General features: G+C 39.4%; 1 long non-coding RNA gene across 1 annotated transcript; it reads left to right on the plus strand.

Annotated features, from left to right (window-relative positions):
* The first annotated feature begins 55 nt into the window (after positions 1–55).
* On the plus strand, positions 56–27,466 carry LOC115601365. Its single transcript, XR_003989318.1, has 3 exons — positions 56–183; positions 25,097–25,208; positions 25,294–27,466. It is a non-coding gene; the product is annotated as an uncharacterized LOC115601365 (long non-coding RNA).
* The last annotated feature ends 404 nt before the right edge of the window (positions 27,467–27,870 follow it).

Genomic DNA, 27,870 nt, shown 5'->3' on the forward strand with positions numbered 1-27,870 from the left:
TTTGTTTCTTTTCCTCCGAGTATATTAGTTAACATTCTTCATAATGACATTTTTTTTTTATCAATGTGTAGTGAAAAACAGGGCATCTTGGACCTGTAAACCACACTGAAATGAGAAGGGTGGAATTGCTTGCTGCCTGCTGAAGAGACGAACCCAGCTGCTGCTGTTGTAACACAATGCTCCGTGAGTGAAGATCTTCTGTTCTTTATTTTGCTGGTAAAAGCACCAGTAATTCAACCAGCTTCATTTCTGGCCAACTTTGGGTTCCCCATCTAAGGACACAAAAATATTTCTGGGCTGTAACTAAAGGAGTTTCATTGTACAGGATTCCTCTGGTGAAGGGGATGAGCTCTTCAGTGACTGCAGGTTCAGGGAGAAGCTATTGCCCCATTGAAGCAATGTTAGTCTCATTGACATTACTAAAAAAAATGGTAGGAAACAGGTGACTGCCATTTAGTGAATGAAGGCATTGGTAATTATGGCAGTGAACTCATGTTGAAGGGATCATTATAAAGCACCAGCACAACAGTACATCTGCTTTGCTCCTTATGTCTCAGGTATAACATCTAAGGTGTTTCTGGGGTCTTGGGATCCAGAGTTTTGGGGCATTACACAGATCTGATTTACATGCCTAGAAAACCAATACCCTCTAACACAATCTTTTTATCACCTATATTTAGGCTGCAAAAGAATATAAAAATCCAGGTAAACATGGAAGTAATTCATAATGAATTCTTTAGTGCTTCATTTTTACAAAGACTCTGGTTGTTTAAGCAAGTGAAATCTGCCTTCACGTAGGTCCCTTTGGGCTCAGCATTTTGAGGGTCTAGCTAAGAAACTGAGAATTTGACTGGTTATTCAAGTTTATCTCTTAATGTGTTCTTAAAGCTGTGTCTGTAGTGTTGTACTGCCTTGCTCCGAGTAACTGAGATGATGAACTGGGCATGTGCTGCGTCTGGTTAGTGTTTCTACGGACTGAGCAGGATGATCACTCATCCGGAAAGAAACACTTTCCACTCTACGTGAGCACCAGTGGAAATGTTGAGAGTGTTCAGCCCGGTCTCTTTTTATCATAGAAAAGTGACATTCTCAATGGACCTGCTCCAAAGCCTGATTGTGTCAATGAAAGGACTCCTATTGATTTTGGTGTGACTTGGATTGGTTCCTAAAAATGGGAACAAAGCAACAGACTTCATAAATCTTCTCATGTGGTCCTTAAAGCAAGAATTCAGACCCCATGGGGCAAAGGTTTGTGATTAGAAAGATGATTTGGCCTTTCTTTCTTCCTGAACTGAAGCATTCAGGTCTTACTGAAGATTCATTCTTTGAGAAAAATCATGTGCCAGTCAGCACAGGGGATACTCAGTCTGTTAAATGCTACATTATGCCTTTTACTTTTTGTTATGGTGTGAGAGCTGATTAAGGCAGTCAATGATGCTGTGCCTAGGAACAGAAGGGAAAAAAAAAAAGTAGCCAATGGAGCCATAGGGCTAAAATATGTTGCTGAGAAGTGAAACAATTGAAGGTGTGGAAGAGAGAGGAATTATCACTGTGCTGTTGGCACCGAAGCGGTCAAGAGGCTTTAAACTACCATAAAGCATATGCTGGCACTGTTTCATCCTACACCTTTACCATAATGCAGACCCTGTTTGTGTAGGAGAGCTTCCTGGCATGAGGGAAGAGGTGCACACTGATGCCTGCACTCCAAAATCACCGGCGATGCTCACCAACAGCTGCTGCTCCCTGCAATCCATTGCATGGTTATGGCTACTTTCCTAGACTTTTCATAGGTTTTTAAAGGTACTTAGGAAATTAACAGGAATTGAACCACTACGTTCCTCTGTGCCATTGACAGAAACCCAATTTTATTTCCTTTCCTTTGCTTTCCTAGCGGGTATGACCTTTCCCTCTCTCCCTTTAGACCTGCTGCGTGACCTCCATACCTAAATGCTGTGCATGACTACCTTAAAGCACATTAGGAGGGGAAAGGCTGCTCACTGTACAACTTTGTCACGACTCTTTCAGCATTTGACTCACAAGAATAGTTTCGCTTTATCACTCCTAAGTGCACTGTAGATGCCTGATTTGCAAGGCACATAATGCAAACCTGCATGTTACCGTGTGGAACCTCTTTTCCACACTGCTTTATATATGCCATTCAACCTTTTAATTTGATTAGGAGGTTAATTTGCATAGTACCATGTATTCTTTTACTGGAATATATATGTACTATGAAACGTATGATGTAAGTTAATCCAAAGCTAAAGAGGCCAATAAAAGCTAGTTCCTTAAGGAGGAAGAAAAAAGAACACAGCTCAATGGAAGAAAAGCTTGGTAGGAATCCAGAGTCCTGACTCATTGTTAGCCTCAAGAGCGTCCTGACTAGCATCAACGTGTTCTGAAAGCAATGTGATTTTCCTACTGTATTAACGAAAAAATAATAAAATGCAATGCTAAAACAATAGAACATACCAGAAAATTTCCACAGAGGAATGGAGATCTGCAGTAAGTTCATGTCAGAATGTTTTCCATCCTGTTCACATAGTCTGAGCACATGGCAGAGTGACATGACTTTGTGCCCATGGTGGAAAAGTGAGCAGCTCTTCTAGAGGTATAGACTGGCTTCTCTACCAAGTGTTTCAGAAAGCTAGGAGGCTGAATATGAAATATATTTCTGTTCATGGGAGCCACCCAGTCAAGAGGGAGCACCAGGAATGTACTGTGTAGCTGCAGAGAAGCATTAAGCCCTCATGGAAATCTGAAAAATGCCTCAATGGCTTTGTACCCATATCTTTCCATAACTATAATCTCAAAAATACATATAATTTGGAAGTGACGGCGTCCTGGAAGCTTGGCTAGTGTGAGCTCACAGTTATCTTTTACTTGATCCTGCGAAATAAATTATATGCAGCAAATCCCAACTGCAGATAAATTCTTCTCCATCTGTTTTCCTATAAGAGAAAAAAATGTAGAATTACTTTCATGCAACAATTGCACAAGCATGTCATAAGCTTAAAGATGAAGGAGAAGAAAGTTAGAATGTTTTCTGGTTTAATGCCAAAGATTTTTAAGATAGAAAATTCTCTGAAAGTAACTGCAATAAACCAATGACCATTAAGCTCAAACAAACCTCAAGTTAAGTTAAATTCAATTTCATTTAAATACTTCTTAGGAGAAAAAAAAAAAATATATGCAGGAAAACAAAATCTTTAAGTCTTAATTGTTGTCTTTTTCCCACTATGTATCCTAAGCTGAAATGAGGTCATTTGGACTTTAGTAACCATTCCAAGTACAGTGTAAAATATATTTCAAAGTAGAACTAAAGTTCACATCTCAAAAGTAAAGGAGTTAATAAAAATACAAAACTGCAAGAGAGAGAAAGCACCTAGTGCCTAGGGAAGTATAGTTTTACCTGTCAGGAACAAAAAAGTTGGTACGTATCCATTGCATAGACATAAACTAATCTCAGCAAGGGCTGCATAGGAACAAACAGCTGAAGCCTGATCAGATAAAGTCTAAACTTAGCAGAAAAGTTTCTAAATCAGAATTGTTCTTTCTTTTTAAGGAAAATTTTGCTACATTTAAAAATAAAACAGGTGCAATCTTGTAATTGTGTGAATCAATGTATGTTTGTAGTAAAAGTGACAAAATGTGCTTATACAGTTATAATTATATTTTGCAGGTCAATTAAATGCCTTGCATGGGCAGTCCATAAAAAGAATATGACTGGGTGCTATGAATAATAGCCTGAATAAATAGGGAAGTTGTAGAAGGCTAATGAAAAATAAACATTCTTGTTGGGAAATGGAGAATGACAGTAAGAATTAAAGTGGTCCAGTGTTTCAGGTATACAAGTGACTGAACACGTACTGCAAACATTTTATATGAGTATCTGAGAAATCTGGAAAAGATCTAAGAAAAAGCAATTGTTTGGTGGTAGCGTTTGCCCCTCTTTAATCACAGCATGTCTGTTTAAGACTTTGTAAGCAGTGAAGATCTTTTTCACTTTCTTTTCTGTTGTGTTTTTCAGTCTCTGTTAAATGTCTATCAGAAGTGCTCTAACCCCACTCAAAACCCCAAACCCAAAAATGCATAAAGGAAAAACTCTGAGTAGTTCGTCAATCCATCTGAACAAAAGCAATCAAGCCACATCCTTCTCTTTGCTATCCGGAGGCTCACATATATCTAATAATAACCCACCATGAGCACCTTAAGGGACGGGAAGAGAGGAGGAGCTGTGAATTTTGACCCCATTCTAGAAAACAAATCTTCTCCAGGCATTTTGGTGTAACTGTATCAGCCAATGACACCCCAATGTAAAACTGTAAAGCTGAAGCATATAGTGCCGCTTGCAATGTGTGTGAGCAACTCCAAAGGCTCTAGCAGCCCCACTTGGCTGTCCTACAAGCATGCTTTCTGAATGGGTTCACACTCAAGTCAGTATTGGAAAAACCATGAAAAAAATCAGATGAGGTTTTCTTCTGATAAGACAGGGAAGATATTTCCTGCTGTTCGTGTCTTATGGGCACTGGGTGTCTAACTGCCCTTGCCAGTGCCGTCCTACCCAGCAGCAAGGTAGCTTACCTAGCTTACCTGCAGCCCTATTAAAGTGTGTTTGCAGAAGGTATTTAGGTTACAATTTGGGGGTAAACACTTGGTTTTCTATTGACAATCTTGCACCAAGGACACTGGAAAATATTTCCCAGAGTTAACTGGTGTGGTGGCCACAGAGCCAGGAGCTGTGCACAGTCTGGGGACTACATCTGGAAAACACTTTGCGAAGGTGAATAATCCCAATGAGTTGACCAGGAATTCTCTTATGTGTGAAGTTATACATATGTTTGCTTGCAGGATGAGGGGCTTTATGTATTTATACCTCATGTCCTAGAAAATCTAACTTTCATGTGTAAGTACTTTATTAATGTGGTTTATTTCTGTGTATGCTTTTCTGCGTGTGAATGTATTAGCATCTACCTGAAATCGTCTTTTGCAAATGTACTGATTTCAGTCTGTAAGAAAGTTGTTCCTGTATGTAGTCCTAGGCATTTCTTTTGTTCATTTTCTTTTGTCAGAGTCTGACAGTACACTGGCTGCAGTTTTCATGTGATCAGTCTTGAAATTGCTTCGTGCTTGGAGAAATGTGTAGGTGTTCTTTCCGTGTAATTTCTTTAAATAGTAAGCGAAAACCATACTATAGGAATAAAAGAATACACCACAATCTTCTGTCCCTTTTTGCCATTTTCATCTTTCATTCATCTAATGAGCTTATTTTTACTCCCTGTCTTTCATCCCCACTCAATATTAACAAGTTCTTCCTTGATTTCATTGATTCTCCTTCCCCACAGTGGCCTTTTTTAATAATTTATTCAATATGTTTATTCTTCTGAAAGTACAGGCTGCCAAGAGAGGTTGTGGAATTGTCATCATTGGCTCACCTAGACACCCATCTATTAGGGATTATTTAAGGATAAGGAAATCAATCCTTCTGTGATTCAAGGGGAGGAGGAGATGGATTAAAAATGACCTGGTAGAATAGTCCCCTCTAATTCAAATTATTATGGTTTTTTTTTTTGTTGTTATTGTTGTTCTAAATTCTTTTTGATCTCAATTTCCTAATTTTTTTAGATAATGTTCTCTTGTGTTTGTGTTCTTTGAAAGTATGGAGAATTTGCATGAACCAATTTTTATTAGTTCCCTTGAGAATGTTAAAAACTTCAATTAGGTCACAGTGAAGTCTCTTTTCCAGAATGAAATTCCTTAATCTTCCTTAATAACTTAAATCTTTGAGAAGTGATGTTGTTCTGCAATACATTTTCCTCAAAAGTAATTATATACCAGCTAAGTTGCCACACAATAGTTGGTGCTGTGCTGTGCTCTGAGCATAATCAGTCCATGGGTTTTGTAGAGCCTATTAGCCCTGATGGGCTGGAAATGCATGACTGTCAGGACAGAGTTGCAGGCTGCAGTTGCAGGGGAGATAGGAGTTTCCAGTTTCCAAGAAGCCGTCATTTTCTGTTTGCACAGGAACCTCTCACAGTGTAAAGTATTATTCTGGCTGTATTTCTTAGTAGATCTGCTCACTTGTAATTTTAGGATTATTTTAACAACGGTGGGCAAGGAAATGCATGAGGCAAATATGAGTTAACAGGCTGAGGAATGATGCAAGCTTGCCTTTCGCTTCGTGCATGTATTATCATCTTTGGCCAGTGTTTGATATGTTTTCCAGTACAATGCATCAAGCTGTTTAATACTGTAAGTAATCAAAAGCTGAAATCCTAGTATTGATCCAGGTGCAGTAGGAAGCCAGTCTCTTTCAAGCCTGGCAGATCTTCCCCTTTGTGGCTGCCCTTGTGTTGTTTCTTCCTTCATTTATGTCAACTTTGGAGTCATTACATAACCACTATGAAACACTTCTGCTTTCTGGAATTAAGGTAAAAGAGCCATCCAAATCCTCTTAAGAAGCTTTGAAGGTACTGCTGGCTTTGCTGGGTGCAGCAGCGAGCGCACTGTTACTGCATCGCCAGGAGCAAGAGCAGCTGTGCTCGGTTTTGTTTACCTCTGTTTTCTGGCAGTGAAAGGTAAGTGTTCCTATGTCAGCCTTCAAAGGGGTAAAAAGAGACATATTAGGCTAAAACATAAAAGTAAATTTAATGCCAAAACTGGTTGTTCCATGAAGACCTTTGGTGTAGAACAAGATAAAGAACAGTTTTAACTCACCTGAAAATACATGGTGAAAGTTACAGAGCGCCCCATAGTCGATATAGAATAAAAGTTTCCTGCCAGCACTATTGTAAAGATTGGGATAATCTCTTTGGGAATCTAGAAAAAAATGAGGATTGAAGATGTTGGGAAGAGAGGTGAGGTGCAGGGAGCAGTATGTGATCTAGTTTTCCCTTCGTTGTTTCATGCACACCATATTGCTCTTTCCGGTCTACATGATCTTAAAATATATGGAACTGAGGCAAAATCTCATGGCCCAGACACTCCCCAGCCTGAAAGACTGCCATTGAATAGTTTCTCTTGTTTTTTAATCCTTCTGTTTTGTGAGTGCATTTCCTCCGTGGGTGTCTTCAAAATGTGTACACATTTGATGGACAATGAGATGCTCATGTTTTGCAATTAATAGTGTAGACGTCTCCCTCAAGCAATAAGGATTTATAGTATCTTTCCATCTCAGCTTCGTTGATACTCTTTGTGGGCACAAGGTGATTCAGGCTGAAGTTACCATGTTGATCAGCCTTGTCCTCATTCCACATAGAGTAGAGTGCATTTGTTTGGAAAAACAATTAGAAGTTTGATTACTTTCCTGAACCACTTCAATTTGAAGAGAAAATCAAGTGGGTTTCATAAAACAGAAAAAAACCCCTGCTTCCTGCACCCACCCTTTTGCTGTCACACCTCCTTCCCCTGCTCTGCTTTCTTCTGAATGCTTTTTACCCCTTCTGGAGCATTGTCTCTACTGATACAGGCACTTATAACTCATTTTTCCATGAAGACATGATAAGAAGCCCTGCTGTTCCAGTCCTGCTTTTTTCTCAAGTAATGATTCTTTAATCATTCTGTAGTAATTTCAGCAATGTTTTCCCTTGGCCCTATAGGCATTATTTTGAGAACAGGCACTGGTGTGGCACTGACATTATGGAGGTATGTGATTTTGGCCAGAAAAAAGCCTTCAAATATTTCTCCTCTCCATTTCCTGCAAATCTCCATACATCTTACTTCTGTTTTGTAATCTCAGATCACATTTCTTTGCACACATTTGGTTACAACAGCCTGGATTTGTCAAAATCAGAACTCAATCCTCAGCCGAGCAGCCCTTTTTTTATGCTCTGCTACAGACACACAAGTGACACACCTTAGATTCCTGTTCCACTTGGTCTCCCAAGAAGGAAAAGACACTGGGGGAGAGGATGGGACCAGAAGATCTCAAACACACCATTTCTGCAGCATAGCAACCTCTAATGGTGCTGGGATGGAACTTTTCTGGGGGATGAAGCTACCTCCTGCACCAGCAGTTGCCTGTTCAAGTGTGGCTGGGGTCACCCTCCCATGAAACACACGCTTGTCAAGTACTGGGAATCAAATTCAGAGCTGATGCAACGAATGGCTACAGGACAGCATCTTCAGAATTTGTTTTGTATCATATCAGGCTTCAAGTATTATATAGTGTTGCCATGCCAGGATATTTTTAGTGTCCTAGAGACTGGAAACAAAAAAATATTTTGTGTCTTGGCTGGAGGATTTGCCCATATTTGTTCCAGTCTAATTTAACGCCAGTTGAATTCAGTGCATCCAATTTCTAGGCTTAGCTTAACTTTGGGACATACACATATTCTGCTATATCTATTTACTTCAAATATTGTGCTTTAGCAAAACAGCCCCTGCTTGTAATTACTGAATAGCTGCTTTCTTACAACACCCACTGAAAGGCATGCAAGAAAAAGAGGTCAGATTCACAGGGAATTTATTTCCTTTTGCCAGGTTAAAAAAAAAACCAGAAAACAAAAAACAAAAAAATGTGAGTTTTAAAAGTTTACATTGCAATCTTTGTAAAAGTCAACAGTAACAAAATTCGAAGCAGAAATAGAAGTCCAATGGCACTCAATACTATAAGGAAATGCAAGCCACTTAGGAGGCTTGTTGTACAGCAATGTATTACAGTCCTTAGCAGGAGTCTTAAGGGTCAAGTTTCTGGCACTATTAGTCATGTTATTTATATATATATGGACACATATTTATGTGTATGTATTGCATGTGTGCACACACACACGCATGCACCGCAGCCGTTACTCAGCCCTAACGATGAACAGAGTCGTGCTGCAGGGAACGTTAATTGGAAATCCTGCCTGAAAAGATCATGAGTTTTGTATTTGCAGGCGAATTGTAAGGAGGTGGGGAGCAGAGTGTCACTGCTCACAAGGCTCGCGCTACTTACAAGATGTTTCTTGTTTGCTATTGAGAGGGAAATAAGCTGGGAGAAGAAGGTGTATAAAGAAAGGATCTTTCAGATCTTTCATCTTCTCAGATGTATTGTGATTGTTGGATTTTGAGTTTCAAGATTATGATCCTTGCATGGAGCTCTTTCAGCCAAGAAGAGAGAGATTCCTGAAATTTATAGCATTTTCAGACAATTAAAACAATCCTCCTTAGGCAGGAATAGATGTCCACTGTGATAGCAAAAAAAGGGATAAATATGTCAGTATGTAAATCTGCTGTCTTCCAGATAGCCAAAATGCCATCACTGTGGATTGCCAGCCCTTGGTCTCCTGAAGTGAGACCACATCCATTCCAATACCCACAAAGATTTCAGACATACCTTGTGATGAGCTACTGAGGTACACTGGATACTTTAGCAGAAACTAATTGCAATGGGTAATGCAGAAATAATGAAATTGCCTCAGGTTCAAGTTTAGCCCTCTTATTTAAGAGGTTGAAAATGACTCTCTTTCATATTTTCCTGGATATCTAGGAGGTGGCACACAGAATAGAAGCACTGAACTCAGACTCACAGGTTTCACAGGAGATGGTTTTGATTCACCAATGTCAATACAAGCTTTGATTTGAAGCAGGGGAAGGTCTACAAATACATGGGGTGCCAGCTGGCCCCTAGTGAAGCACTTGTGACTGAGATCAACTGTGGTTCGGTGTTTGGCCCTTGGTGTGACTGTGTTTGATAGGACGGCTCTGTAGTTGCCCGTTATGCAAACCTGCTATGAGTGGGTTTTGATCCCTCCTCATATGGTACTGAATGATCATGTCTATGCTGTGGAACAACATGGTACAGGTTGGTTATAATAATCTTTGGGGAAAAAAGAAGATGGTTCTTCATTATATCAGTGTTCCTCATAATGTGTTACATACTGGTGCTATTTAATCAAAACCATTAACAACCTACATCTTGCAATGCTTTAGAAAGCCAGTCAGTATCATGATTCTTATTTTGCAATATTTATGATCCAAATTTTATGTGGCATAAGTTGATGTCCCAAACCAAGTTTGTTGAATGGCTGTTTGTGGTGGACAATCGTGTCAGCATGTGTGCTCACGCTGAGCACAAGCATTTCAGTGCCTCCTGGCAAACAATGCACATGCTGAACTCCAAGTGACCCAGTTGTCTTTGCTAATCACTTGCTGATTACTAGCTAATCAGTGCCTTGTTTAGAGCAACTAAGCCAAAACCACTCTCTGCTATGCTGCGCTTGGAAAGTGGGATGCATTTTTTAGTCATCGTCATCACTGTGCTATGATTGCAGTAGGGACGGACAATGAAACGCAGAATTGTCCCATGCAGGGCCCCTCACCTGTAAGCAGCTCAGAGTGATATCTGATTTCCCCAGTCCATGGCTCTGTATCCCCATGCAATGAAGAAAACAGCTTGTGGCTGTTTGTGAGTGAGAGTGCTAGCATTAGCATCATCTCACAACTGTATAGGAAGTGAGGCTGGAGACTGGGACAGAAAAGTGCCCTCTCAGGTTAGTGTGATAGATTTTATCCTCTAACTGCAATTGGTGCAGTGGATCCCTGCTGAAGGTTGTGGTCTTGGTTCACCCTTATGATGGAGTTGAATTCAGCATGGGCCAAGAGGGAAGGAGAGGAGAGAGGGAAGGAATCCACTACCAAATAAGTCACTTAGTAGATGTTTGAAGGAAAGAACACTTTAGTTTCTTAAACTTAGCAGTTTAAATGTGAATGTATCTTTTGCTACTGGATTTTTGTGCAGGCAAGAGATGGGAGTTATAAACCTTGCTGTGATAGCTGCTTCAAGCAGAGGATCCCTTTTGGCAACATGCTGCATGCTTTAGCAAACAAAATGTGCCTCTTTAAAGCTAACATTATCCTTGTCCTTGGCCAGAAGAGTGCAGAAAATGGCTTGGCTTCTTTGCCAGCATGTTTATTAAATGGTCAATCAGCTATATAAGGTTAAATTTCACCCCAGGCATTTTTAGTATAGACTTTCTGGTCAAACTTATCTTTCTGTGAAACAAGTACCTATGGTTTTAAAACAGGAAATTGAGACTTTTTTGACTGTTTTACAACTTTTCCTATGATGACAAACACACTCACGACATGAGCTATCCCGCAAAGCTTTGCTGATCTAAAAAGCACTTAATTGACAACAAGAACCAATGACTTAGTGCAAAACTAACAGTTTCTACTTTTGAAATCTTAAGACTCGTTTTTGCTGCAGATGCATTATGTTCTAATGGGTATTTTTTAATGAACGTGAAATGTGTTTTTCATGTTGTGGGTTTTTTTTTGTTTTTTCCCTTCAATTGTTAATTTGCTAATTCAGCCACAAGAATAGTCTGCACTGAAAAGCAGAATGTTTTGTTCTCTAGTACTGCAGGCTAGCTAATGTGTCATACATCCATTAACTTTAACTTCTTTAAGTCTACGTAGAAAGGCTTCTGATCACAAGTGAAAATTGGTTTAATGTATCACTTTATTAAAAACACTATACCTTCTGATCTTACTGGCAGTTTCTCTTCATTTGAGGTGCCAGAAAGGAATAGCAAGATAAGAAATGAAACTTATTAGCAGAGCTATTGTGTATGAATAAAGCTATCAACCTTTAATTTATTCTCTCTCACCAGTAGGCATTAAAGTGAGATGGTTTTTAGGGGTCTGTATCAGTGTAAACTGCCTATACCTGATGGTTTGAAATACAATTAACTCTGAAAGGGACCATGGTCCCTTTTTTATCTTGAGATCTATAAACTGTGGATTTCCATGGACCACAGGGAGCAAAAAATGGGGCTGACCCTCAAAATCTGCAGATTTCTAAACTGGCTAACATTCTGATGGGGCTGTCAACTATAAACTTGGATACACATCCATTCACACATATCAAAGAGAGAGTATAAAATAGCAGGGCTGACCTTTAAGAAACTTGCAATTAGAAATATCTCAGAACTTCAAAATAAAAGGCAAAATGTATAGAAATTTGTGAGATTTAAAATTTCCTCACAAGTTTAAAGTAGGCTTGTGTTTGCTTTTTTGCCTGACCCTACTCACCTTTGCCAGTGAGAAGGAGCCAATTTATGAAGGAAGTTGGCTTTTCCTAAAGGCAGATTCGAAATTTCGTGCATGATGTTAGAATTTCCTAGTGTTTCTGCATGCCAAGAAGAACTCTTTCCACTAAGTTTCCCAGAAAAAACACAACATTCAAGGTACATAGTCTTCAAAATGTTGAGATAATTCAGCTACAAATATTTGCAACATTCAGCCCTAGTTGTTAAAATAAACATTGCTCAGGGAATAGATGTCTGCTTGGGAAGACCAGAATATCCAAGTCCTTCATTTTTTTTTCTGATCATCCTCTGGCATCCCAAAGAAATCACTGCACCTCTATTTTCCCATTGCCTTTCTTAAAGTGAAAGATCAGAGACTGCATTTTGCTCTGTTCATTTATGTGTCCTGCATATTATAGGCCCAAATGCCACTACATTATATATTTATTTTCATGCTATTCAAGATATATCCAGCAATTATACTGAAAAGAAAAGTGGACTGGAAGGGCAATGCATAATGCTTTTTTTTTTTTCTAAACTTGCCTCGTGTTTTGGTTTTGCTCCTTGTACTTTCCAGAAGGCTACTTGCAGTCCACTTTTAATCTTTTCTTATTAGTAGATGAACCTCCTTCCCCCTGTGGTACTAGAAACACTTTTTGGTCATGGGAATTCATCTGTTTGTTTCATCTTAAATCTCTTGCAATGTGGAGCAGATTGTTTGATAGTGCAGGATGACACGTGCTTTTTTAAACAACCGTTGTCTTTATTCTTCTGGCAGCAAATGCCACTGCTGTCAAATAAAGTAAAATTGACTCCCATAGGAAAGCTTAAAGAGTCAGATATGCCATTGCAAATTCTGGCATAGACTGTTTGGAAACCTTTTTCTTCTCGTTTGGCAGGACATGTGCTCAGTCCCCGAACACACTGCTCAGAAGCTGTTACAAAATATAGAAGACAATAAATACTAAGCAAGTTAAAATTTTATCTGTTTTGAGAGATAGGAGTCTGAATGTCTAAGACACTAGAATTCATTTGAAAAGAACGAGAGATCTCATACCAGTCTTGTAAATGAAAAGCTGTTAGGCAGGCAGTACCTTCCCCAGTGTCATGTTTTTCTTAGAACTGGGGCATACATTACACACAAATTTGAGATTATCTCTAACAATTATCTAAAATTAACTGTGGTTTTCTAATGAAAAACATTAAGAGGAGGATCTGATAAGAAGTGGGCCTATTTATAATACTTGCTACAAGGAAGAAAGGTTTGCTACTCTAAGTAAAACCAAAATGCACCATGTGTCAGAATATAAAAGAACATTGGCTTCCTTTCCTTTACTTGCTAGCAGCAGCACTGGGATTTTATCACATCTATCAGTGGTTAACTGAAAAGAGCCAACTTGAAGTAGAAGTGTTCCCATTTCTGTGTTTGTTTCAGTACTGTGTTAGTTGCTCTCTGAAAACCTCTGCTCTTACAGAGCATGTACACATCATGCAATGTCACACATTGCATCTCTGAGCTCTTCTTGCAGCTTTCTTAGTACAGTGCATGTCAGAAAGGGGCGCCAGTTTGGACAGCTAAAGCATGTTCACATCTGTTTGGTGCTGCACCAGAGCAAATGCCATGTGCCTCTTTATTTTGATTAATATGGGGCTGCGCTGGCTGTGCCATGTGGGCATCACATGGGAGTATCCTCATACAACCATCATTATCTCTGCTCATGCAGCACACCTGAGACAAGGGAGCTTAGAAGCTAAAAACATGAGCTCCTGAAAAGCCACAGAGCCAAATTCTTCTATAACACTGTATTTATTTGGACATGACTTGGCCGGGGGAGCAAGCGTGGTGTCCACTTGGTTATGATGTCTATCTATTCCCAGTTATTGAAGTCTGGTCCAGAACAATCCCAGTGCATGCAGGCTGTGTGCGAGGTAGATACGGACAACACAGGTTACATACTCTTCAGATCAGCTCCTCTGAATCTTTCCAGCACAGAATGACAGAGCAGAAGCAAACACTGGCGTTATATAAATTGTGTTTCCCTTAGTCCAGGCACTGGGTGGGAACCCAGTCACTGTGTTTAGGTCCTCCATGCTATGCAGAACACAAATTATGGGGAGGGTTTTGTCAGCAGGAAGAATCAGTGGAGAGGCTCTTTTTTTTTCCAAGGCACACTGTATTACAGGCCAGAGAATGAGTCTCCAAAGAGATGCTGTGGTTTCTCTTTTGGCTTTTTGCACAACTTGGACTGCACTGAGCTGGGTTCAGGGACCTGATTCACAAATAAGGGAGTTACAGTGAGGAACATTTGAAAGCTCTGATTTCTAAACTCATCTGAAATTCAGCAGTTTCATGCCATAGGTATCTACATGCACGCTGACACATCTAAGTGTTTGTCTTCCTTTAACGTCAGTTTGAAAGAACTCAAAGACAGTGAGTAAAACTCACAAAAATCATAATATGTCACCTAAACTTCACAGGTTGAACAAATTCACATGTGCATTAAACAAAAACTACAAGTCATTCCACTTACCCAAATGGTTGATGGATCTTGACACAACTTTCAATGAACTATCATGGCTTCTCATTTGTAGGAGCCACAGAAACCAGGTGGATATTGTTGCGAGACATTTTCCATAGTTCTGCTTATCAGTCATGTGAGCATGGGTAATTATTTTCACCTCATGTTTGCTAGTGCTGATTTACTTCACATTTGACTTGTCTTTAAAATCTTTAATCTAAACCAAACAACCCTTAATGCAACCAAATGTTTGGATGAAGAAAGGGCAAATATCTGTGTGTTTGTGAAAGCAGCATCAATAAGAATAACACAGACATCCTCTAGTATTGTAATGCCACCAGGCAATGCAGAATAACTAAAAGAGACAGGCATAACTTTGCAAGGCTGAAAGAGGTTGCACTGTCTCTTCAGGATACTGCCTTTAACTGGTGAAGAGGTTTACAAAATTCAGATACAATTTCTCCAAAGGGTTTGCAAGCTGACTTTTTGTTTGTTTTCTATTTTTACAGAACAACTTTTAACTTTCTTAAGTTTCCACATAAGAAATGTTTTCTCAGCTGTTAAAGCTAATTAGGAGACACAAGGATCGCTTTTGTTATATTTTCTTCTGAATAGGAGTGTAGTTATTTCATGCAATTTTTTACACAACTCTGCTGTGTGATGGGCTGCATACAGAGAGGTTTATTTATACCACTTTATCTCACACCTGTTTGGATACTGGCTGTTTTATGGTATTTAAACATACTATTTCTTGCCAATTGCTTTATCTCCACAGTTCCTGCTTTTGCTGCAAATGTTTCTTATTAACTCTAAAAGAAACATCAATTGCTCCCTGAGCATTATTAGTGAGGACAAAAATAACGTAATTGTTAGTTACTTCCAATGTGTTATCACTGCAGACCTATAAACCAGACATTCTTTCAAAATACTGTAGGGGCTCTTTTACTCTGTTGAAAACAAATAATACATGTTTTAAGGACTTGTTATTTCATTGGTATTTTGTTTTTTAAATGGAAAAAGAAAAAAATCAAATAAAATCACCAAGTTTCACTGCTGTTGCAGGGTGCTTTTCTGAGCCATGTGGTTGTGCCACATCTGAACACACCTCTCTAGGTGCCAGAGCCCAAACATGTCAGGCAAAGATCTGGAATGGGGGCGCACAGGATTATTCATGCAGAAAATGCATAATCCCACGGGAATCCCTTCCTCTGGTATGAATATTTCTCCCTATAGCGTTGGTGTTGTAGGTCTGATGGTAGCAATTTTCAACCCTGAAAGTAGGAAGGAGGTAGGGGCTACCCCTCTGCAGATACTGTTATGAGGTTCTGCACTGTTCAGAGCCCTCAGGGTTACTAAAGGACTTTTAGTCCCCAAAACCCTCTGAGAAGGAACTGTAATGTCCGGTCTGCAGAGGCAGGATGAGGCAGATGAAGCGACTTACCTGGAGTTAGGTAGGTAGATATTAACAGCAAGGAGGCCACATGAATGCTTGTATTTCTTACCCCATCACCCTGTCACATCAGTACCAGAACCATAAGCTAAGCAAGCCAGGGCAATGGTCCCGTGTTCATCCTGTCCTTTAAACAGCACGTCTTGGCACCACCGTTCCTGGGTCAGAGGCTACTTACAGGTTGTACAGACTCGTAACAGCTCAGCCTGGGCTGGAGTTGAGCATTCAACCTCTATTAATTGCCCATAACCCTATACTGTATTGTTACATTAATGGCCAGATAGATATCAGCCAAAGGGAAAAGGATAGCTGAAGTTTCTGTCCATGGCTGCAAAGGTCTGGATATTTACCTCAGTATTTGCCTGCCTAATGCAAACCCTTATTTCATTACAGTTGTCAGGCAAATACTCCTCGATCACAGATGGGACACAACAGGATTGCCTGGAGAGAGGAGTTCACTTTCAAAGCAAACTGCTTCGACCAGGATGCCTCACTTCATGCCTGGTTTCAGAAGTAGGTTCTTTTATCCACAGCCAGAGCACACACCACCCTCCATCCTTCTTCCCTGGGTGGTGTTTTTACTGGAGGCATTGCTGGATCTGAGCTTCATATTATTCTGCCTTACTGCTACTGTTTAAAAACCTGTCCAACTTGAACACACGTGTCAATTCTACATTTAGAACCCCAACTTATCATCTCTTGTTTCTATATAACCAAAGTAACACTATTTTAAGCAAGCTAAACACCTGGCAATAATTGGAGCTGCATGAGCTTTTCAGAGGGAAGCTTGCCTTATCAATTTGGGACTTTTACTACAAAAAGCAGAGTTTCCAAAGGGCAGAATTTCTAACCTGAACTTGCCTTTGGTGATCCTCAAGGGCTGGAGTTTACCTCTGAAACCACAAACTAAATAGGGTTGTTTGTTGGCTGGGTATTTTTGTCATTTCCTTTCGGCTTTGCTATATCAACATGAAACTCAAAAAGCCCAATTTGCATTTACACTCAGGTGTGTTTGCACTCCCCTTTGTTGAAACAAACAAACAAACAAACCAGTTTTTCAAAGCTCATTCCCTAGGAGCCTAATGAGAAGTTTCTTCCACTGAAACATCTGGGTTTAGTCACTGCTGGTTGGAGACTACTGACAGTTCCTCTGTTCTCAAAATGCAGGGAAAGTGTTGTTAATCCTGGGCCTGGGGAACTACCCATGAGCCCAGCCAAAACAGCTCTTGTGACTATAATCATTCATTGCTCTTAGATCTTTTATGGTGCATCAGAAAATGGTTCCTATTTATATGAGCATTTCTTAAACTAACAGCGAGACTTTTGTGTGAGAAGTAGGCTCTAAACCTGTGCAAATTAAACAGAGATGTGTGAGTGATGAATCACACATGAACCAACAGTGCCTGATTTCATTAGCTTTATTAATTTCTGTAATACAAACCATGTAATAGAGCCTTCATCTTCAAGGAAAAGTTTTTAAAGATTTGCAGAGGAGAAAATAAAACTTAACTTGGTCTGGATGAAAAATGTACCGAGCTACCGGCACAGCACACTATGGCATGGTGTCTCTGCTCAAAAATGCTGTAAAAAGGTTCTCTCGTGCACTGTGTGCTGCTGTTTGTAAGACTAGACCTGTAAATCACACTTTGGTCATGAACGTTTTCCAAGTACTTTCCAGCAATATATCACATTGCTCAACAACTTAAGGCTGTCTGACAGAAGTCCATGCATACTAGTAGCAAGTTAAGTAGGCACAGGCTGGTGATACAGACCCATCATCTTTCCATGGTTCAAGTTTAAATCTGTTTTCTCACACTTTCATAATGTTTTAACATATTTTTCTTCCCTCAGTTTGTTACCATTAGGGAAGAATGAGCTAAGCTAGATTTTGAAATTCAAACTCTTTTTTTTTTTTTTTTGTTCTAAGTAATTTTCAAGCCCAGAGGACCATTTGTATATGCTATACATGTAATCTCAGGAAAGCTGTGATTCTTGGAAGGTTTTGGCCAAGAGAATTTGAAATTCCTTGAGAATACTCTGCAGTTGAACACAACGCTTGTCTTAATTAAGTCTCTCAACTGAACCTCAAACCCCAGACTAAGCCTAAATTGAATCCATCTCCAGGCATAAATATCTTTCTCACTGCTCCATATTTTATGCTGCACTTATTTTTGACATTGGTTAAAAGCAGTCTTGCTTCTTTGGTATGGACAATCTTGTCTGATTCTCAGGTGGGCATAGGTTGTTCACTGCTGGTTTACAAGTGTTGCTCAACACGACAAACTATATACACTCAGGGAAAGAATTTTCAGTGTAAAAGAGTTTGTATATTCTTTACAATCACACTGAAGATATAAATCCTGCCTTAGTATTTTTATCATTCTGCACAGTTGCTGCAGTTATTTATCTATAGCCAGAACTGTAGGTCTTCTTTTACTGTTTAAGGCTTAAAAATTCTTAACAAATGTCAAAGCAGAAACAAATGATGTTTTATCTATTTCAGTGCTTGTAATTAAATTGCTTTTTCCCACAGTAAGACAAAACCAGAAAAAACCCAAAGCATCTATCACAGATGCTCACCAATTGCGTATTTCCATCAGTGTACTGCAGAAAACAAAAGCGGTTAATACAAACCTGGGTATAATTATTTACCAGGCAGTATGCAGAACATCCATACCCACTCTGTTTTGTAAACTGGCCAATATTTTGACTCACATAGGAGACACATGTAAAATGCAGGATATCTGTCATAGGAAAGCTTCAGTGTAAATAAATAAATAAAACTGCGTAGGATGTCTCTCACAGTTTACTCAACATCATAACTCCTCTTACACAAGACATCTGTAGGCACAGCAGAGATACCAGCATACCATCCACACCTTCATCATCCCTTTATCACAAGGTTGGTCAGTGCTCTCCTGTTTGTAGACGTGTACCAAAGCCAATATAAAGTTGTCCATCCAGCCTAAGCACTGAGCAGACACAAACCATGTATAAATCACCCTCCTCTTCAGCAGGGCAGACGAAAGCTCAAACATAACTGCTCTCTTGCCATCCACAGCAGGTTTACAGCCCCATAACTCAACCAGCCCCATGCTTTGTGCCTCACTGTGCTCTGCGCAGAGGGAATGGTGAATTCCTGCAGCACCTGCCTCAGCAATCCTTCTCTCCCAAAGAGAAGGGAGGCCCCTGGCTTATAGGGGAAATGCTGTCTGTATGGGTGACTCAAGCAGCAATGAAAACCAGCTACTAAGCCCCTGCTGATGTTGGGACTCAACATTGCCATTGAAGAGCCCTGTTCATAGCGATGTATCCACACAGTCACTTGTCCATGAATAACATACTGCCCAAATACACAGCTCTTGCGCAACAATGCCTCATCCTGGGCCAGTGCTGCTCAGAGCTGAATATTTCAATTTTCATTTTGGGAAGGGTACAAGGGCCTGATTCAAAAGCCATTTAAGTCAAAGGTGTGAAATGCTGCTGGCCATTGCTGTGCAGGTACAGCTCACACCCTCAAGAAAATGCTCCCTCCTTTCCAAAATGCTTTGGCTCACATTTTGTATGTAATGTTTCAAAAGCTTTACCTAGTTTTAGAGTGTGTTCTCAAGTTTGGAAGGTGAATTGCTGGGAACTTAAATTACTTGTAGGTAATTTAAACCAACTATTCCAAGATGTGATCTTTTAAAATACTGGAGAATTTTAACATATTTCAGATCTTTGATAAGACTGTACTTGAAAAAAAAGTGCTAAGAAAATAACTCCTTCTGTTTCTGTTTATAATCTGAGGTTGAGGGAAAAAAACTTAACTTGTCTACTTGCTTCCTTTGATAACATACCAGTTTTGGTCAGTGAAGGGAAATAGACTTGAAATAAATTCATGATCTTTTAGTTTTTGAAGAGGGAATTCCTTTGGGAATAAATTTTTTCTAGAAGCCTTCTACAGATAATATATGTGCTTTATTTCTGTAACGATGGCTGTTGTGATGCTCACAGAAAAGCAATTGCAAGCTACACTGCAGCTTCAAAAAGTTGTACTTTAACCAATGGCTATTAATGAAACACTTGGAAAAAGATTTACAAAACCAGGCCATCTCTTTAATTATTAGCTGTGCGTTTTTCATTCAGTAATTTTCTCCCTGACCTTACTGATATTTGGGTAAATCAGTTCTTTCTATTGAAATCTGTGGAGCTATATTGGTTTACATAAACTGTAAGGAAAAATTTCTTCAGGAAAAAAAAGAACATTAAAATGAATTTTAAAAGGACACTTATTAGAAGAGCTTCATCTCCATTAAAGTCTACTTTTTGGTCCTTTATGGTATTCAAGTCCTCACTAAGAACCAGATTCTAAAGTAAGATTAGAGCAGTACATCAGTTTCTAATTGATTGCCTTACAGATGTTTAAAAGGAAGTATGTTATCAATAGAGATTATTATCTCAATCAAAATATTCAGTGAATTCTAATGTTATTCTTTTCTCATTTAAATACAAAGATCAAGCCAAGACCCTGCTTGCTTGAAGTAAAAAACCCCACTATCAGTTGAACAACCTACTCCATAAGTATTTTTAGTAGATATTTTTGCTTAATTTTTCATCTGGAAATCAGACAGGATTTCATGCCCTCTTCTAAGATCAGTACTTGGAATGAGATCATTGCAGTCTCACATACACCTAGGCCTGAAAAACTATAACATCCAGAAAGAGACCTGATTTAAAATGATCTTTCTTGACATTTTTTAATGAAAAAAAAAACCACCAACCTTTTTTATTAACAAAATGTTTTGAGTCCAGAAATCTACTATCCTACAGCAGCTGGGAGGGAGATTGGTAAATAACAATGTATTTTAAAAAAATAGATAAAGAAAGGGCTTCTGAAATAAAAATATTAGTGTTTGGTTACCAATATTTTAAATTACATTAATTTAAATTACATTTAAATTAGGTAGCTGCCAGCTATGCATAGTGGCAGTCATGAACAACAATAAGAAAGCAGCTACTGAAGATGTTTGCCATCTTTTCTTATTTTTGCCATAATTTCACTGACCGCATTTTGTGGTGCTTTTCAGGCCACCAGTGGTCAATAGACCAGATGCAATTAACACTTCTTTAGAAGGTAAAAGTCTAAAAAGCAAAACCTAGCTGAAATCACCACATATCTTACTTGGCTCTGGAAAAAGTCGGCAGGGGCTTATTCCTCTGTTATTTGTGACTTATCCAGACCATTTTCCTAACAACTACTTCAAGATTGAGCTGTCACCCCAGTTTTGAAGGGGGAAATAGAGAGGTGTAGAAATCTTCAGAAAGGAAAATAGATTTAGTGCAGTGTTGATGGACAGAATCATAAATATCTCATTAACTCCTCAGAGTTTTGTTTCTGCAACTTTGCATAGAGGGCAATGTCCCAGGAAAATGCAGCCCTAGAGCACAAACAGGGAGAGACAAGACCAGTATGAAACAAATAACCAGAATGTCATATGCCAAATATAAACGCAACCTTGACCTGATATGTCCTTTATGATCTGCTTAGCATTTGAGGCAAAAAGAGGAGAGAAGCTCTCAGATAATGGCATGTGGTCCTTACAGACCCAGGAGTGGGCAAAAGGCATCACTCATTATTCTGTCAAGGACTCCACATGCCAGTCTATGCAATCTGATTTGCAATCAATTGCAAGTGATTACACATTGTTTATCATCGATTGGCACAAGGAATCCTTGAGAGAATAATGAGCTGCAGCTGATGACAATCAGAGACTACTGTCTCGTTGCAAGTTTGATTGCACATCCTTCCACTACTGCAATCGAGCACCCACCACCACCACAAAGCACCACAGCAAATAAATAAAGGGTGGCACCAGAAAGCAAAACGTTAAAAGCATTTTTGAAAAATGAAGGCTGAATGGAATTTCTTCAGTGTAATATTAGTAGGGTTAACATCATTAGAATGCTTTGGATTAGAAATAAGATGAAAAAGTTTCAGCAGATCTTGCAGCATATCTTTTGGCAAAATAAAATCTGGACAGCAGGCAATCATTTCTTTGAATAGGCAGGAGAAATGTTGGACCAAGGCATCTAAAGGAAACCTATTATTGTAAAGCAAAGCATGCAGCCAAGTTTGAAGCTTAGAAAGGAAGAAGGAAATTTCAGATGATCTGCTAATACCACCTGGTTACTAGAAATTCACCTGTTCTTCACAACGTGGTCTGGCTTTCTATCAACAAATGCACAGACAGCAAAGGTAAATAATTATATCATGCTGAAGCTGTGGGCATTATCGATTCAATGTACAGCTCTTTCCAAGTGTGGTACTCAGGCCTAAATGTTCTAGAAAGCAGCAGATCATGGCCAAGGCTCTCAGACAGGGGAGTCTGTCTCTGACTTTGTACTGTGAGTAAAGGATGAGGGCATTAAGGATAGTGTATCCATTGTGTGCCTGGAGTGGTGTACACAATGCCTAAGACAGATTCTAGAGTTACAAATTTGCTTGAAAAGTAGCAGCAAATGCAATTATGTGTTGTACCTGGCTCACTACCAATGGAAATGTGATGAAAAATATACAGATTTCTTCACTAGCGATTTAACTTTTGGAAGTTTACATTCAAGTTAAGTCTTAAACTTTTTTGCTGTCCCAGTGGTGTCAGTGGGAACTTTTGCCATTGCCTTTGCTGCAACTGAGATCTTTGCCTTCTGATCTGGAAATCAGCTCCATGCAAATGAAACAAAATCACTTTTTTTGAGATCTTGTGTTTCATATAGTTATCACATTGTGCTCACGGCCTCCCTTGTCAGCTGTCCACCACCGACATCATGGGATTATTCCCTGTGTTCCCATATGTTCTCCAGGATCTGAGACTCCTATTTTTAGCATTTCAGACAACATGGATTCCAGCTGTGTTATCTCACTTTAGGTGCTGATTCAAAAAGGGTCAACATACTCCAGCAATCTACATTTTTTGGAGTAACTGAATCAGGTGCCAGGAGATCTCAATAAGGCTGTGAAAGATAGGAGATTAAAATTGTTTCTTCATATGCCAGAGAAGCATCCATGTGACCAGGCTTCATTTTAGACCTTGTTTTTTTCATGGGTCTCCCCATACCAAGCTTCTTCAGAAACCCTGTTTGCAGCACTATCGGCTCTAAATATAAACCTGACACTTTCTTCTCATTTAACCACTGCTCACTTGCCCAGGCAGAACAGACTTGAGTCTGCAGGCACCCCATTTCATACCCTAATGTTAAAATACACCCACAAAACTCAGTGCTTTCTAACAAATGCCATCAAGCATGACTTAGCTCTCTCCTTCACTGAAAAATGTGGAGTAGAGTTGTACTGGCTTGTTAGCACAGAATACAGTGTGCTTGGTCTCAAACTGTAAATCAATACTGTATCTGAGAAGTGACATTTCAACAACTGTGGAATGCTGGAGCCTGCTAGGATCTCTTTTTTAAGTGTCAGATTATAAACTGCATAAATAAATGATGAGCACACCTCTTACAACACCATGTGTGTTTGTGTGTGCCTGTGTCAGCTCCTTTCTGGATGTAAGCACAGTGACCCTGGAAAAATAGTCTCTACTGGTTTATACACTTACCATGTGCTGTAAAGTTCTAATTAAGCACTGACATACCCTGGGCTATTTAAATACCCTCAGACCCTGGAGAGGTGAAAGGAATCATAGAAACATAAGGCTGGAAGAGATCTGAAGGGGTCACCTGGTCCATCCTCTTGCCCCAAGGCAAACCCAGGATACTTAGGAAATCCCCAGCACATCTTTGTTGAATTTATCCCTTAAAATCACCCTGTGATGGAGCCTCCACCACCTCCTCAGGCAATCTGTTTCAGTGTTTCTACTGTCTGAACCATGGAAGAGGATTTTCCAAATATTTAACCAGAATTTTCCTTCCTCCAGTTTAAACCATATGGAAAAAAATAACCAAACAGGGCAAGGGAAAAATGGGGGGTGATAGGGGATTTCTGTTGAAAAAGGGTGAGTGGAACAAAGAAAAGAAAGATGTTTAACTAGAAAATTGACTTTAAAGGAAGTGAATATAAGAAGGAAGGGCTATGCAAAGGAGGACATGTTCCCTGGACGGGGTAGAGACTGCAAATAAACTTTTTCAGGGGGAGGTGGAGGAGTGGGGCAAAGAGTCTCTGAGAGTAAGAATTTTTCCTTTCAGTGGTTTTCCCTGTCCCCTTTTATCCTCTTTATAATTTCTTTCTCCTATGCCTCTCCATGCTGCTCAGCATTCCCCCTTCCAACTGTGCTATAGTTTTTTCCCCATAGTTATAGGGTTTTTTCTTCTATAGGTTTCACTGACCAAATAATGTACTGAATTGTCAGGATGCAGCATGCCTAGGGAATTTCTGAGGGCAAACAGGCAGTGAGCATTTACTGTAGTTGAATGCATACTTCAGTACAGAAAATTTTCAGAGCTCTTTCTCTCTTTGTGCATATTAATGCTTACTTACACATAGTGATGAAGTGTAAGAAGGAAAATATTTAACTAATCTTACATATTTTACATAAAAACTGCCTCTTGAAAGTCTTTTAAGCACCAGTTTATGAGCCCTCCCAACACCTCCCTGGAGCATTGGCAATCCTACTTTGCATGAAATGATAAGCAACCCAAGCAGATATAAAATGAAAAAATAAGAAATAAAATCAAATCAAAGATGAAACACTGCTAAGAAAATATGAGTTTATGATAGTTAGGCTTCTGTAAAAGACAAAAAGAAAGTTTGCTTATTGCTTTGACCTCTTAGATGTTGCAGCAAAATTGTAATTTAATCATAAGCTAATAATTTACCAGTTTCCCACTTCAGAGTAAACAGAAAGCCATTGTGAGAACAACAATCAATTTTCAACTCTAATTATGTCTTCATCACACCTAAAAACCCTCTTATTTCAAAAGACCACAAGAAATCTGGTGAGGTGATCACACACAATAGGAAGGTTGAAGTTATCAATAGAGTAATTTACAATAATTGTGCTTGCAAATTGAACATCATTACAATAACAACAAGTATAAAATCCCAAAAAGATACTTGATGCTCTTGAGTAATTACATGCAATTAATTTGTATCTAATTCCAGACTCTGGCATGCTCTGTTGTAGCCTTTCTCAGAAATACTTGCTGGCAATGAAAAAAGAAGATGCTGCCCAGGCCACCTCTGCTGGGAAAGCTTTATGTTGTGCAAGAAGGGTTCAGATTTGGCAAAGAGAAATGGTGAGTCTGCAGGGAAATGTCTGGAGGATCGCAGTTTGTCCCATGTACATGTGACAATTGTATTTATGCTGTTATTCCGGTTCAGGTCTTCGGCTCTACCTTCTCACATTGCCTCTGCTCGCTCATGATGAACTATGCCCCTATAGACAGTATGGACAGAACTGTTTTGAACTGGCCAAACCAAGATGGGCAAGAGAAGTCCTTCAGCTATCTTAGCTGATGTTTTCCTTTCCGGTGCTGATGACTGAGGAGAATCTGAGACTCATCTTCCCAAACGGCTGAATATTTGTCTCCAAGTAGCTTATATTCCTACAGCTTAATTGAAGAAAGGACCCGAGGACCCTACATGATTTCAGGACCACACCTCTTCTGTGGCTAATTGTAGGAAGGTTTATGCGGATCTTCAGGAACTAAAAAAACCCAAAACCAAACCAACCAAACAAAAGCAAATAGAGAGAGGAAGGAAGAGTATGAGGAGTTTAGAGAACACAAAGATTTTATAGTCAAAAAGTAAAAATACCTCAAAATGCAAGGGCTTGGATTCATAAGCATATATTTTAGACAAATCAATATTATTCAATGTGTCTTGGCACAAAGTTCTGTGTTATAGATCACTATTGATATTGATTTTCATCTACTTTTCTCTTTAATCCAACTTTTAAAGGAAGAAAGAAGTTGAGGTGGAGAATAGGGAAATTAGAGGGTAACAAACATTTTTACTGCTTTACTACTCGATACACTGACCTAGTCATGGCTAAGATGATTGAAATAATTCATTAGTATACATTGATTTTATTTTATTTTTTTTTTTAATTCAACCACTATTGGACACAAGCAAAATCTGTGTGTCTTTATGAAGAGATAAACTTTCCAGGTGTACAAGTGGACTGGTTTGGTTGGTTTTGGGAATGCGTGGTGTATTGTACACAAATACACCAAGTGGTACACTGGGTGTGGAGAACAGCCTGCTCTTAGCCTACCAGAAATGATGTCTTGCAGATAGGAGTCACCAAAAAGCTTCTGGCAAGCATCTTAAATTATTCAGTACAGTACAGCTGTCTTGGAAGATACTGATGATCAGCATTCAGCCATCCACCACCTCAAGTCATTACCTGTGCAAGAAGGTGCAATAAAAATCTGTATTGACCTACAGGGATGTTGGAAGAGGTGGACTTCTGCCTTAAATTACTGCTAACCTGGGTAGGAGAAAATGGGATCCCCCTGGGACAGAAGCAATGGCACCTCTGCAGGCAGCAGTGCAGCAACCAGGGCTGGCTGGGTGAGGCACTGTGCAGGCAGCTGCCTGTCTGCCCCACGTGTGGATTTCAATATGAAAGACACACAGATGTGTGTGTGCTGCAAGGTCCAAAATCACAAGCATCAGTTGTTGTTTGCTGATAATATAAGCAGCCCTGCACTGCTTTTTCTCTTGGGCAAGAGTGCGTGTGTGTATCTGTGTGTGTACATATATATATAAAAATACATATATGTACAGGTATGCATATCATCGAAATGAAACCAGTACAATCTACAATCTCGGCTTTGATGTTAACGCAGTAAAACAACATATTTTATTTGAAATAGCTTGTGAATAAATATTGTTTCAGGCATCATATAACAAGCGAACTTGAAACTGCTACGCACTGTTGCATTGAGGTTCTGTATAATTAGGTCAGTGTTATAGCTAAAGGGAGGAGGAGCCAGTTCCTAATGATGCAAAATACTGAAGTTTTGAATTGTCAAGCGTTTATCTGGGGTAACAGAGAGTTACCTCCATCTGATGTTAAAGGAGATCTGTTCAATGTGTAAGTTGTTTCTGGAGGGAGCCCTATGTGACAAAACAATGATTTGCTATCATCTGCTTGCTTGGAGTAAACTCTGAAAGTAATCCAGATGAAGAAATGGTGGGTAGAGAGTAAATCTCCCTGAAGCGGAGAAGGCAGTTTGCAGCAGAGCTTCAGCTTTCAAGTTTAACATCTTTGCATATGCATCAGATGCTCCCGGGAAGGCTGACACTCAGAAACGGAGTTGTAATTATTTGTTTTGGAAATTAAGTTATGTGTTAAAGAACACATGCACCTCAGGACTTCTAGCTCTAACAGCTACTTAGGTTTCAGTAAACCAAGTGGATAAATGAACTAAGTGAAACTGAGAAGAAAACTTCTGACTCACATCCTCTCTCTCCTGACTGTAATAAGAAATGTCTTGAAAGCAAAATGTACCATTTTATTTTATCAATAAACTCCCCATAGAGTTTATGATAGAGTTATTTACCTCCGTCTGAACACTAAGGAGGGGTCAGGGACAGAAAAACAACTATTTTTTGAGATGTTTTGCAAATTTGGTTGTAGTGAAGCTCAGAGTGAAACTGCACTCAAATAAAACAAAGTATAACCTGAGAGACCATAATTGGTAGCTGGGTGACTAGGGAACTAATTTGGCAGGTTGGAGACCCAGACAGAAATCCCCAAACTACCTACAAAACCTTTGTCTCGAAATTCATACCTTTGGGCCAAAAGTTGTGATTTTGACATAGCAGATTTTTTCAGCAAGGGTATTTTAACCAGCTCACCAGCATGCTAAATCCACCTCTTCTCATTCTCCACTTGACTTCCTCCAGTGTTTTGGGTTGCAATGCCAGAACAGCAGTAATTAATAGCCC

Source organism: Strigops habroptila, chromosome Z (genome assembly GCF_004027225.2).
Source record: "Strigops habroptila isolate Jane chromosome Z, bStrHab1.2.pri, whole genome shotgun sequence".
In the NCBI taxonomy this organism is placed as follows: domain Eukaryota; kingdom Metazoa; phylum Chordata; class Aves; order Psittaciformes; family Psittacidae; genus Strigops; species Strigops habroptila.